This window comes from Bufo bufo, chromosome 2 (assembly GCF_905171765.1).
Source record: "Bufo bufo chromosome 2, aBufBuf1.1, whole genome shotgun sequence".
NCBI classification, from domain to species: Eukaryota; Metazoa; Chordata; class Amphibia; order Anura; family Bufonidae; genus Bufo; species Bufo bufo.
Window position 1 is genome coordinate 492204477 of NC_053390.1, and position 12122 is coordinate 492216598.

Here is a 12122-nt window from a genome sequence, read left to right on the forward strand (position 1 = left end):
GTCCAGAAGATCTAAAACTTGCAGGATCTAGAAGGCTAGGTATAACCTTCAAGTGTTGTAAAGGGTTTGACTAAGCTGCGTTTGGGTTGTGAGATATTTGGATCAGAACCAGAGCAATTTTCTCATTGACAATAATAGAAAAATCATAAAAATTATGCCCCACTTAAGCACTCATATCTCCCTAGCCAAAGGTCCTAAAATTCTAAAACTTGCAGATATTAGAGAGCAAGGTAGGACCTTTATGCTGTGTAAATGGTTCTTCTGGGTTCTTTTTGACCTCTGAGAAGTCTGGATCAGAACCAAATCAATTTTCCCATTAACATTAATAGGAAAATCATAAAAACTAGGCCCCACTTAAGCACTCATAACTCACCAACTGATAGTCCGCAAGATTTGAAACTTGCAGGTGTTAGAGGGATAGGTATCTCCTTCAACCTTTATAAAGGGTTTGACAGGGTTCCCTTTGGGTTGGGAGACATTTGGATCAGAACAGAAGCAATTTTCACAAATTCATAAAAACTAGGCCCCACTTAAGCACTCATATCTCACCAACTGATAGTCCAGAAGATTTAAAACTTGCAGGATCTAGAAGGCTAGGGATATCCTTCAAGCTTTGTAAAGGGTTTGACTCAGCTGCTTTTGGGTTGTGAGATATTTGGATCAGAACCAGAGCAATTTTCCCATTGACAATAATAGAAAAATCATAAAAATTATGCCCCACTTAAGCACTCATATCTCCCTAGCCAAAGGTCCTAAAAATCTAAAACTTGCAGATATTAGAGAGCAAGGTAGGACCTTTATGTTGTGTAAATGGTTCTTCTGGGTTCTTTTTGACCTCTGAGAAGTCTGGATCAGAACCAAATCAATTTTCCCATTAACATTAATAGGAAAATCATAAAAACTAGGCCCCACTTAAGCACTCATAACTCACCAACTGATAGTCCGCAAGATTTGAAACTTGCAGGTGTTAGAGGGATAGGTATCTCCTTCAAACTTTATAAAGGGTTTGACAGGGTTCCCTTTGGGTTGGGAGACATTTGGATCAGAACCGAAGCAATTTTCGCAAATTCATAAAAACTAGGCCCCACTTAAGCACTCATATCTCACCAACTGATAGTCCAGAAGATCTAAAACTTGCAGGATATAGAAGGCTAGGTATATCCTTCAAGATTTGTAAAGGGTTTGACTAAGCTGCTTTTGGGTTGTGAGATATTTGGATCAGAACCAGAGCAATTTTCCCATTGACAATAATAGGAAAATCATAAAAACTAGGCCCCACTTAAGCACTCATAACTCACCAACTGATAGTCCGCAAGATCTGAAACTTGCAGGTGTTAGAGGGATAGGTATCTACTTCAAGCATTATAAAGGGTTTGACAGGGTTCCCTTTGGGTTGGGAGACATTTGGATCAGAACCGAAGCCATTTTCGCAAATTCATAAAAACTAGGCCCCACTTAAGCATTTATATCTCACCAACTGATAGTCCAGAAGATTTAAAACTTGCAGGATCTAGAAGGCTAGGTATATCCTTCAAGCTTTGTAAAGGGTTTGACTAAGCTGCTTTTGGGTTGTGAGATATTTGGATCAGAACCAGAGCAATTTTCCCATTGACAATAATAGAAAAATCATAAAAATTATGCCCCACTTAAGCACTCATATCTCCCCAGCCAAAGGTCCTAAAAATCTAAAACTTGCAGATATTAGAGAGCAAGGTAGGACCTTTATGCTGTGTAAATGGTTCTTCTGGGTTCTTTTTGACCTCTGAGAAGTCTGGATCAGAACCAAATCAATTTTCCCATTAACATTAATAGGAAAATCATAAAAACTAGGCCCCACTTAAGCACTCATAACTCACCAACTGATAGTCCGCAAGATCTGAAACTTGCAGGTGTTAGAGGGATAGGTATCTCCTTAAAGCTTTATAAAGGGTTTGACAGGGTTCCCTTTGGGTTGGGAGACATTTGGATCAGAACCGAAGCAATTTTCGCAAATTCATAAAAACTAGGCCCCACTTAAGCACTCATATCTCACCAACTGATAGTCCAGAAGATCTAAAACTTGCAGGATCTAGAAGGCTAGGTATAACCTTCAAGTGTTGTAAAGGGTTTGACTAAGCTGCGTTTGGGTTGTGAGATATTTGGATCAGAACCAGAGCAATTTTCTCATTGACAATAATAGAAAAATCATAAAAATTATGCCCCACTTAAGCACTCATATTTCCCTAGCCAAAGCTCCTAAAAATCTAAAACTTGCAGATATTAGAGAGCAAGGTAGGACCTTTATGCTGTGTAAATGGTTCTTCGCTACCGACACCAAGCCGACATTCTGTCCGTAAACGTATACCTGTCATCCAGCGCCTAAATAATAAGCCTACAATTTATATTCAGCTAAATCTGTGGTTACTGCTGTGCCTGGCAAAGTTATTTAGTGTCTGCCAAAGCACAGTTTTTGTTCTGGGTTGAATACAATTCCCAACTTAGCAATTCCCTAAATAATTGTTTTCTGCTGTATCAGGCCAAGTTTAAATCTATCCATAAAAGGGTATATTACATTGAAGGTGCTGATAGGGTCATTCTCAATAACTTCAAACGCTACCGTGCATCACCAAGTCTAATTCTGTCCGTAGACGTATACCTGTCATCCACCGCCTAAATAATAGGCCTACAATTCATATTCAGCTAAATCTGTGGTTACTGCTGTCCCTGGCAAAGTTATTTAGTGTCTGCCAAAGCACAGTTTTTGTTCTTGGTTGAATACAATTCCCAACTTAGCAATTCCATAAATAATTATTTTCTGCTGTATCAGGCCAAGTTTAAATCTATCCATAAAAGGGTATATTAGATTGAAGGTGCGGATAGGGTCATTCTCAATAACTTCAAACGCTACCGTGCATCTCCAAGTCTAATTCTGTCCGTAAACGTATACCTGTCATCCACCGCCTAAATAATAGGCCTACAATTCATATTCAGCTAAATCTGTGGTTACTGCTGTCCCTGGCAAAGTTATTTAGTGTCTGCCAAAGCACAGTTTTTGTTCTTGGTTGAATACAATTCCCAACTTAGCAATTCCATAAATAATTATTTTCTGCTGTATCAGGCCAAGTTTAAATCTATCCATAAAAGGGTATATTAGATTGAAGGTGCGGATAGGGTCATTCTCAATAATAACTTCAAACGGGTTTCCCAAGGGCATCCACCTAGCCCTTCCCCAGCGGTGGAAGACATAGAATACACTGACGCACAACCACTTACATTTCCTGATGATGAGGACATGGGAATACCACCGCAGCACGTCTCTGATGATGACGAAACACAGCTGCCAACTGCTGCATCTTTCTGCAGTGTGCAGACTGAACAGGAGGTCAGGGAGGAAGACTGGGTGGAAGACGATGCAGGGGATGATGAGGTCCTAGACCCCGCATGGAATGAAGGTCGTGCCACTGACTTTCAGAGTTCGGAGGAAGAGGCAGTGGTGAGACCGAGCCAACAGCAAAGCAAAAGAGGGAGCAGTAGGCAAAAGCAGAACACCCGCCGCCAAGAGAGTCCGTCTGCTACTGGCCACTGCCATCTGGGACCGAGCACCCCAAAGGCAGCTTCAAGGAGTTCCTTGGCGTGGCAGTTCTTCAAACAATGTACTAACAAGACCCGAGTGGTTTGCACGCTGTACCATCAGAGCCTGAAGCGAGGCATTAACGTTCTGAACCTTAGCACAACCTGCATGACCAGGCACCTGCATGCAAAGCATGAACTGCAGTGGAGTAAACACCTTAAAAACAAGGAACTCACTCAGGCTCCCCTGCTACCTCTTCTGCTGCTGCAGCCGCCTCTTCCTCCACCTCTGGAGGAACGTTGGCACCTGCCGCCCAGCGAACAGAGGATGTACCACCAACACCACCACCTCCATCACCAAGCATCTCAACCATGTCACACGGCAGCGTTCAGCTTTCCATCTCACAAACATTTGAGAGAAAGCGTAAATTCCCACCTAGCCACCCTCGATCCCTGGCCCTGAATGCCAGCATTTCTAAACTACTGGCCTATGAAATGCTGTCATTCAGGCTGGTGGACACAGACAGCTTCAAACAGCTCATGTCGCTTGCTGTGTCACAGTATGTTGTTCCTAGCCGCCACTACTTCTCCAAGAGAGCCGTGCCTTCCCTGCACAACCAAGTATCCGATAAAATCAAGTGTGCACTGCGCAACGCCATCTGTGGCAAGGTCCACCTAACCACAGATACGTGGACCAGTAAGCACCGCCAGGGACACTATATCTTTCTAACTGCACACTGGGTAAATATAGTGGCGGCTGGGCCCCAGGCGGAGAGCTGTTTGGCGCACGTCCTTCCGCCGCCAAGGATCGCAGGGCAACATTCTTTGCCTCCTGTTGCCTCCTCCTCCTACTCGGCTTCCTCCTCCTCTTCTTCTACCTGCTCATCCAGTCAGCCACACACCTTCAGCACCAACTTCAGCACAGCCCGGGGTAAACGTCAGCAGGCCATTCTGAAACTCATATGTTTGGAGGACAGGCCCCACACCGCACAGGAGTTGTGGCGGGGTATAGAACAACAGACCGACGAGTGGTTGCTGCCGGTGAGCCTTAAGCCTGGTGGTGTGCGATAATGGGCGAAATCTCGTTGCAGCTCTGGGACTAGCCGGTTTACGCACATCCCTTGTCTGGCGCATGTGCTGAATTTGGTGGTGCAGAAGTTCATTCACAACTACCCCGACATGTCAGAGCTGCTGCATAAAGTGCGGGCCGTCTGTGCGCGCTTCCGGCGTTCACATCCTGCCGCTGCTCGCCTGTCTGCGCTACAGCGTAACTTCGGCCTTCCCGCTCACCGCCTCATATGCGACGTGCCACCAGGTGGAACTCCACCTTGTACATGCTGGACAGACTGTGCGAGCAGCAGCAGGCCATAGTGGAGTTTCAGCTGCAGTCAGTCGCACTGCGGAACAGCACCACTTCACCACCAATGACTGGGCCTCCATGCGAGACCTGTGTGCCCTGTTGCGCTGTTTTGAGTACTCCACCAACATGGCCAGTGGCGATGACGCCGTTATCAGCGTTACAATACCACTTCTATGTCTCCTTGAGAAAACACTTAGGGCGATGATGGAAGGGGAGGTGGCCCAGGAGGAGGAGAAGGAAGAGGGGTAATTTTTTCAGCACTTTCAGGCCAGTCTCTTCGAAGTGACTCAGAGGGAGGTTTTTTGCAACAGCAGAGGCCAGGTACAAATGTGGCCAGCCAGGGCCCACTACTGGAGGACGAGGAGGACAAGGATGAGGAGGAGGTGGAGAAGGATGAGGATGAAGCATGTTCACAGCGGGGTGGCACCCAACACAGCTCGGGCCTATCACTGGTGCGTGGCTGGGGGGAAACGCAGGACGATGACGATACGCCTCCCACAGAGGACAGCTTGTCCTTACCTCTGGGCAGCCTGGCACACATGAGCGACTACATGCTGCAGTGCCTGCGCAACGACAGCAGAGTTGCCCACATTTTAACGTGTGCGGACTACTGGGTTGCCACCCTGCTGGATCCCCGGTACAAAGACAATGTGCCCACCTTAATTCCTGCACTGGAGCGTGATAGGAAGATGCGCGAGTACAAGCGCACATTGGTAGACGCGCTACTGAGAGCATTCCCAAATGTCACAGGGGAACAAGTGGAAGCCCAAGGCGAAGGCAGAGGAGGAGCAAGAGGTCGTCAACGCAGCTGTGTCACGGCCAGCTCCTCTGAGGGCAGGGTTAGCATGGCAGAGATGTGGAAAAGTTTTGTCACCACGCCACAGCTAACTGCACCACCACCTGATACAGAACGTGTTAGCAGGAGGCAACATTTCACTAACATGGTGGAACAGTACGTGTGCACACCCCTCCACGTACTGACTGATGGTTCGGTCCCATTCAACTTCTGGGTCTCCAAATTGTCCACGTGGCCAAAGCTAGCCTTTTTTTGCCTTGGAGGTGCTGGCCTGCCCGGCGGCCAGTGTTTTGTCTGAACGTGTCTTCAGCACGGCAGGGAGCGTCATTACAGACAAACGCAGCCACCTGTCTACAGCCAATGTGGACAAGCTGACGTTCATAAAAATGAACCAAGCATGGATCCCACAGGACCTGTCCATCCCTTGTGCAGATTAGACATTTATAACTACCTCCCCTTAACCATATATTATTGTACTCCAGGGCACTTCCTCATTCAATCGTTTTTTTTATTTTCATTTTACCATTATATTGCGGGGCAACCCAAAGTTGAATGAACCTCTCCTCTGTCTGGGTGCCGGGGCCTAAAAATATCTGACAGTGGCCTGTTCCAGTGTTGGGTGACATGAAGCCTGATTCTCTGCTATGACATGAAGCCTGAATCTCTGCTATGGGACCTCTCTCCTCTGTCTGGGTGCCGGGGCCTAAAAATATCTGACAGTGGCCTGTTCCAGTGTTGGGTGACATGAAGCATGATTCTCTGCTATGACATGAAGCCTGATTCTCTGCTATGGGACCTCTCTCCTCTGTCTGGGTGCCGGGGCCTAAAAATATCTGACAATGGCCTGTTCCAGTGTTGGGTGACATGAAGCCTGATTCTCTGCTATGACTTGAAGCCTGATTCTCTGCTATGCCATGAAGCCTGATTCTCTGCTATGGGACCTCTCTCCTCTGTCTGGGTGCCAGGGCCTAAATATCTGACAATGGCCTGTTCCAGTGGTGGGTGACGTGAAGCCTGATTCTCTGCTATGACATGAAGCCTGATTCTCTGCTATGACTTGAAGCCTGATTCTCTTCTATGACATGAAGCCTGATTCTCTGCTATGGGACCTCTCTCCTCTGTCTGGGTGCTGGGGCCTAAAAATATCTGACAGTGGCCTGTTCCAGTGGTGGGTGACGTGAAGCCTGATTCTCTGCTATGCCATGAAGCCTGATTCTCTGCTATGGGACCTCTCTCCTCTGTCTAGGTGCCGGGGCCTAAATATCTGACAATGGCCTGTTCCAGTGGTGGGTGACGTGAAGCCTGATTCTCTGCTATGACATGAAGCCTGATTCTCTGCTATGACTTGAAGCCTGATTCTCTGCTATGTCATGAAGCCTGATTCTCTGCTATGGGACCTCTCTCCTCTGTCTGGGTGCCAGGGCCTAAATATCTGACAATGGTCTGTTCCAGTGGTGTGTGACGTGAAGCCTGATTCTCTGCTATGACATGAAGCCTGATTCTCTGCCATGAGACCTCTCTCCAATTGATATTGGTTAATTTTAATTTATTAAATTTTTATTTTAATTCATTTCCCTATCCATATTTGTTTGCAGGGGATTTGCCTACATTTTGCTGCCTTTTGCAGCCCTCTAGCCCTTTCCTGGGCTATTTTACAGCCTTTTTAGTGCCGAAAAGTTCGGGTCCCCATTGACTTCAATGGGGTTCAGGGCGAAGTTCGGGTCGAGTTCGGATCCCGAACCCGAACATTTCCGGGAAGTTCGGCCGAACTTCTCGAACCCGAACATCCAGGTGTTCGCTCAACTCTAGTTCTAAAGCCTTTTGTGGCATGTATAAGTTGAAAAAAATAAGGGCCTATTTGCCGTTCAGCGGTGAAGTTATATGTTCTAAAGCACTTTTTGGCGTGTATTAGTGGAAATAAAAGGGCTTATTAAGCCGTTGAGTGGCGAAGTGAGAAAATTACAGACTTTTTTGGGGTGTTTTAATTTCTTATTTATTTATTTATTTATTCTAACAGTATGTCAGACAGAGAAGTTCCAGTCCCTGCACAGGGGCGTGGCAGAGGCCTAGATGTTTCTGGCGCAGGCACAGGTCGCAGTAGAGTAAGGGGGCATGGCAGCAAAAGTTGCATCGAGAGGCCTGAGCGGTCGTGACTTGACCAGCAACCCAGCGGTTCTTGAATGGTTGATGCGGTCATCCACTTTGTCCCAAGTGACATCAGACACCCCCAGCCAAAAGTTGGTGGGTTCGTTACACATAACCGTTAGTTGGCACTGCCCGGGAGCAGGTCCAGTGCCCTCACCTGTCCTCAACCTGCCTCTATCCTTTTCTGTTCCCTCAGCCAGAGTAGTATTATATACTGTGAGCTCAATTTCACTATACAGCGAGGAAGAGCTACTAGAGGACAGTCAGCAGCTACTGGCCAGCCAAGATGTGGAGGAGACATCCGCCGCTTCCTCTGGTAGGCGGGCAAGTAGAGATGAAGAGAGTGGCAGGGAAGCTGGTGTTGCGAGCATTCAGGCTTCTGACCCAGAGACCATTGAGGAGGACATCATTGACGTGCAGACATTACTCGATGATGATGTAGCTGAACGCACTTGGGAGCCAGATGAATGAGGGGCTTCATCATCATCGGGAGAAGAGGGTGGCAGCTTCCCCGTGAGGCAGCGGCGGAGCCAGCAAATCGCTAGCATGGCCGGGAGTCAGCAGGGTGGCCAAACGTGCCTGGGGTAGACCACCCGCTTCGCAGGAGCCTACCTGCCCTGAAAATAGTGGTGCAGGGGTTCACGGAAGCAGCGGCGGTAGCAGTCAGTCAGTGAGGGGTGTTGGGGGTAAAATCACCTACTTGGCGGTGTGGCAGTTTTTTGTTAAGCCGCCGGAGGTGAACATGGCCATTTGTAGAATCTGTGTGCAGAAGGTGAAGCGTGGCCAGGGTGCCAATGTTGGCACCACAGACCTGAGTCAACATATGCAGCGTCACCAAAAAGTGGCCTGGGACAACCATGGATACGATGTGGTGGTCCAGCCTGCCGTAGCAACCGCTGCATCACCCAGCGGCACACACCCGATTTCAGGCAGTCAAGGTTCCACCACCTCAGCCGAAGGGAGATATCTGTCCTTCCCCTCATCTGCTGGTCCTTATGCCTCTGCTCCTCCTCCTATTCCTCATCAATTATTTAATCAGCAATCGATCACCAAAGCGATTGCCAAGAGACAACAGTATGCTGAGCACTCATCCAACTGCGCAGATGATAAATGTGCTCCTGGCCAAGTTTCTGGTGTTGCAGTCCCTTCCTTATCAACTGGTGGACTCTGCACCTTTCAGAGAACTGATGGCTTGTGCCGAGCCGAGATAGAGTGTCCCAAGCCGTCATTTCTATGCCAAAAAGGCAGTACCAGCCCTAAACACGTATGTAGAACAGAAGGTGGGCCAGTCCTTGAGCCTGTCGATGTCTGCCAAGGTGCATGGCAGCGCCGACGTGTGGAGCTGTAGCTATGGTCAGGGACAATACATGTCCTTTAAGGCCCACTGGGTGAATGTTGTTCCTGCACAGCCACACCAGCAACTTGGCCAGGTGACACCGCTTCTGCCTCCATGTTCTCACGCCGTTGGTCCTGCGACAATGTCCGCCTCTGCCTTCTCATCCTCCACCATGTCATCATCCTCCACTGCAGGGACAATTCACAGTGCCCCTCCAGCATACCACATGTGCAGGGCACTGCGGTGTCACGCTGTTCTGTACCTCGTTTGCCTGGGAGAACGGAGTCACACAGGGGAGGAACTGCATTGTGTCCTTCATCAAGAAATCGATTCCTGGCTTGCTCCGTGACAACTCAAAATCGGAAACCATGGTGACCGACAACAGGAAGAACATGGTATCGGTGCTGCGTCAAGGAGAGCTGAGCCATGCGCCCTGCATGACACATGTGTTCAATCTGGTTGTCAAGTGGTTCCTGAAGTCTTCCACCCTCCGAAAGACATCCTAAAAATGGCCAGGAAACTTGGCATGCACTTCAGCCACTCGTACACCACAAAGCACACCCTCCTTGAGCTGCAGCGGCAGAACAGCATTCCCCACACATAGTCTGACGTTTCTGCAATAGAGCCGGATTGGGATAGGCACTCTGACACCAATAATATGCAATGGCTGGGTCAGGTGTAAGTGATAGTCTATAGTTTTGTTCGTGACGCCAATTGCAGCGTGCGCAGGGTACTAACGCAGGGCCCTTTAAGGTGTTGTAACTCAGGTTAGGAATGCCAAAGTGGAGTAATGTCTCTGTATAATAGTAGTAATAGTGTCAACGGTGTCTCCTACCTGGGTACGGGTGGACTCCTGGATCCTGGCTCACTTGCAATAAAATGAGTGTGTTGCTAGTAGGAGTAATTGAGGGATTTGGTAGCAGTAATTGAGATCCAGACTATTGGTAAAGTTCAAACTTGTTTTTACTAAATGCAGCTTTCATCCATGCGAGATACAGCATTAGTCTTGGGTCCCAGCAGGTATTGGCAATGTGTGGCAGGAATATATATCTTCTGCTCTATCATGTGCCTGGAGATTTTGCAGGAATGGACGTCTGCTTGTTGCTCTGTAATGTGGCAGGAATTTATCTTCTGCGCTGACTATCATCTGCTGTCTTGGGAACTGACTTGCTGAGGAGGAATTTGGCTTCTCCTGGGGTCTCTGGACGATACTCACAGTTAACTTCACAGGGGATGCTCCTTCCTGGAATACTAGAGGTGGCTGCTTGCTTCTACTAGCTGAGGCTGCAAGGCTCAGGCTGGGGATGATGATCAATTGTCTCAGCCGAAACAAAATCCTGCCTTTGGATGCCTATATCTGGGAGCTCCTACACGCACAGCCTTCCCCTAGCAGGAGTGGCTGGCACACTGACTATAACTTCCTTTCCTCCCCATGAGGCAGGATATGGGCAAGCCCACTTCTGCTCACAGAAGGGGAGAGCTAAACTGGAATGAACTATTCCAGTTCAGAAACACTAATGTCACGAGGGTGTCAAGAGCCACGCCTGACTCTGTTATACCCGGGGTCAGGAAGTCACAGCGGATGGCTGCGCACTCTATGTCTAAAGACAGTGCTGTTTATTAATGGTAGCTTTCTGGGTTTGCCTTGCAATGCTTTTTGGCTCACTCAGGGATCCGTAGCTTATCCTCCTCAGCTGTTTCTTGTCCAGCAATCCCAACCTCCTTATATTCCCATCTCTCACTTCTCTGGTTGCCAGATATAGAGCTTCCTGCCTGGACTTCTATGCTGACCCACTGGAGCTGTGTAGCTGTGTTCCCTGGTTGTTGTTCCAGAACGTTACCCTCCGGATCCCTGTTGGGCCTTGGTGGTCTGCTGTTGTCGCCCACCTGGGATTATATGTTTGTCTGTATTGTCTGTCCTCTCCTTGGTGTTTTCCTCTTAGTGTCAGTGGTGCGGACTAGTGATCCCACCGCCCCGTTCACTACATAGGGCTCATCTTAGGGAAAGCCAGGGTTTAGGCACGTGATCGGCCTACGGGTGAGGAACCCGTCTAGGGACGTCAGGGCAGTCAGGTGCCAGCCGCAAGGTGAGTCAGGGGTCACCATCTTTCCCTCTCCCTTGGACAGTGCCTTCCCATTTCCCTCCCTTTGCTTGACGCCGGTCATTACATTATATCTGGCCCTTATTTTGTGTAGGTAAAAAAAAGCCTGTCTATGGAGGTGGCAGGATTGAAGGCGTCGGTCCTCCAGCAACAGCAGCAATTGCTACAGACCGCAAGCCCAGCGGTTGCTACAGGTAACCAGGTTGTTGCGGAACCCAAGGTTGCTCTTCCTGACAGATTTTCTGGGGGAAGGGACAAATTTGTGATGTTCCGTGAGGCCTGTAAATTATATTTTAAACTGCGCCCTTACTCCTCTGGTAATGAAGAACAGAGGGTGGGGGTTGTTATTTCCCTGCTTCAGGGGGACCCGCAATCCTGTGTGTTCTCTTTACCCACTGATTCCCAGGCTCTCCGGTCAGTGGATGAATTTTTTGGGGCCTTGGGTCTCATATATGATGACCCTGACCGAATCGCACTGGCTGAATCAAAGTTACGGAGACTCCTACAGGGAGAGCGGCCAGTAGAGGAGTATTGCTCAGAGTTCCGTAGGTGGGCTACGGATACCCAGTGGAACGACCCGGCTCTCAGGAGTCAGTTCTGATCTGGGTTATCCGAAAGGGTTAAGGATGCGCTTGCGCTGTATGAGACTCCCTTTTCCCTTGATGCGGTTATGTCCCTTTCTATCAGGATAGATAGACGTCTTAGGGACAGATTGAAAAATCCGGAGCAACTGGTAACCCCTCCCAAGCAGCAGTTAGTCTGTACGGACTTAGACGAGCCTATGCAGCTAGGAGGAACTACTCGTCAGGTCCGTCCTCCTGAGGCTCGCCGTAG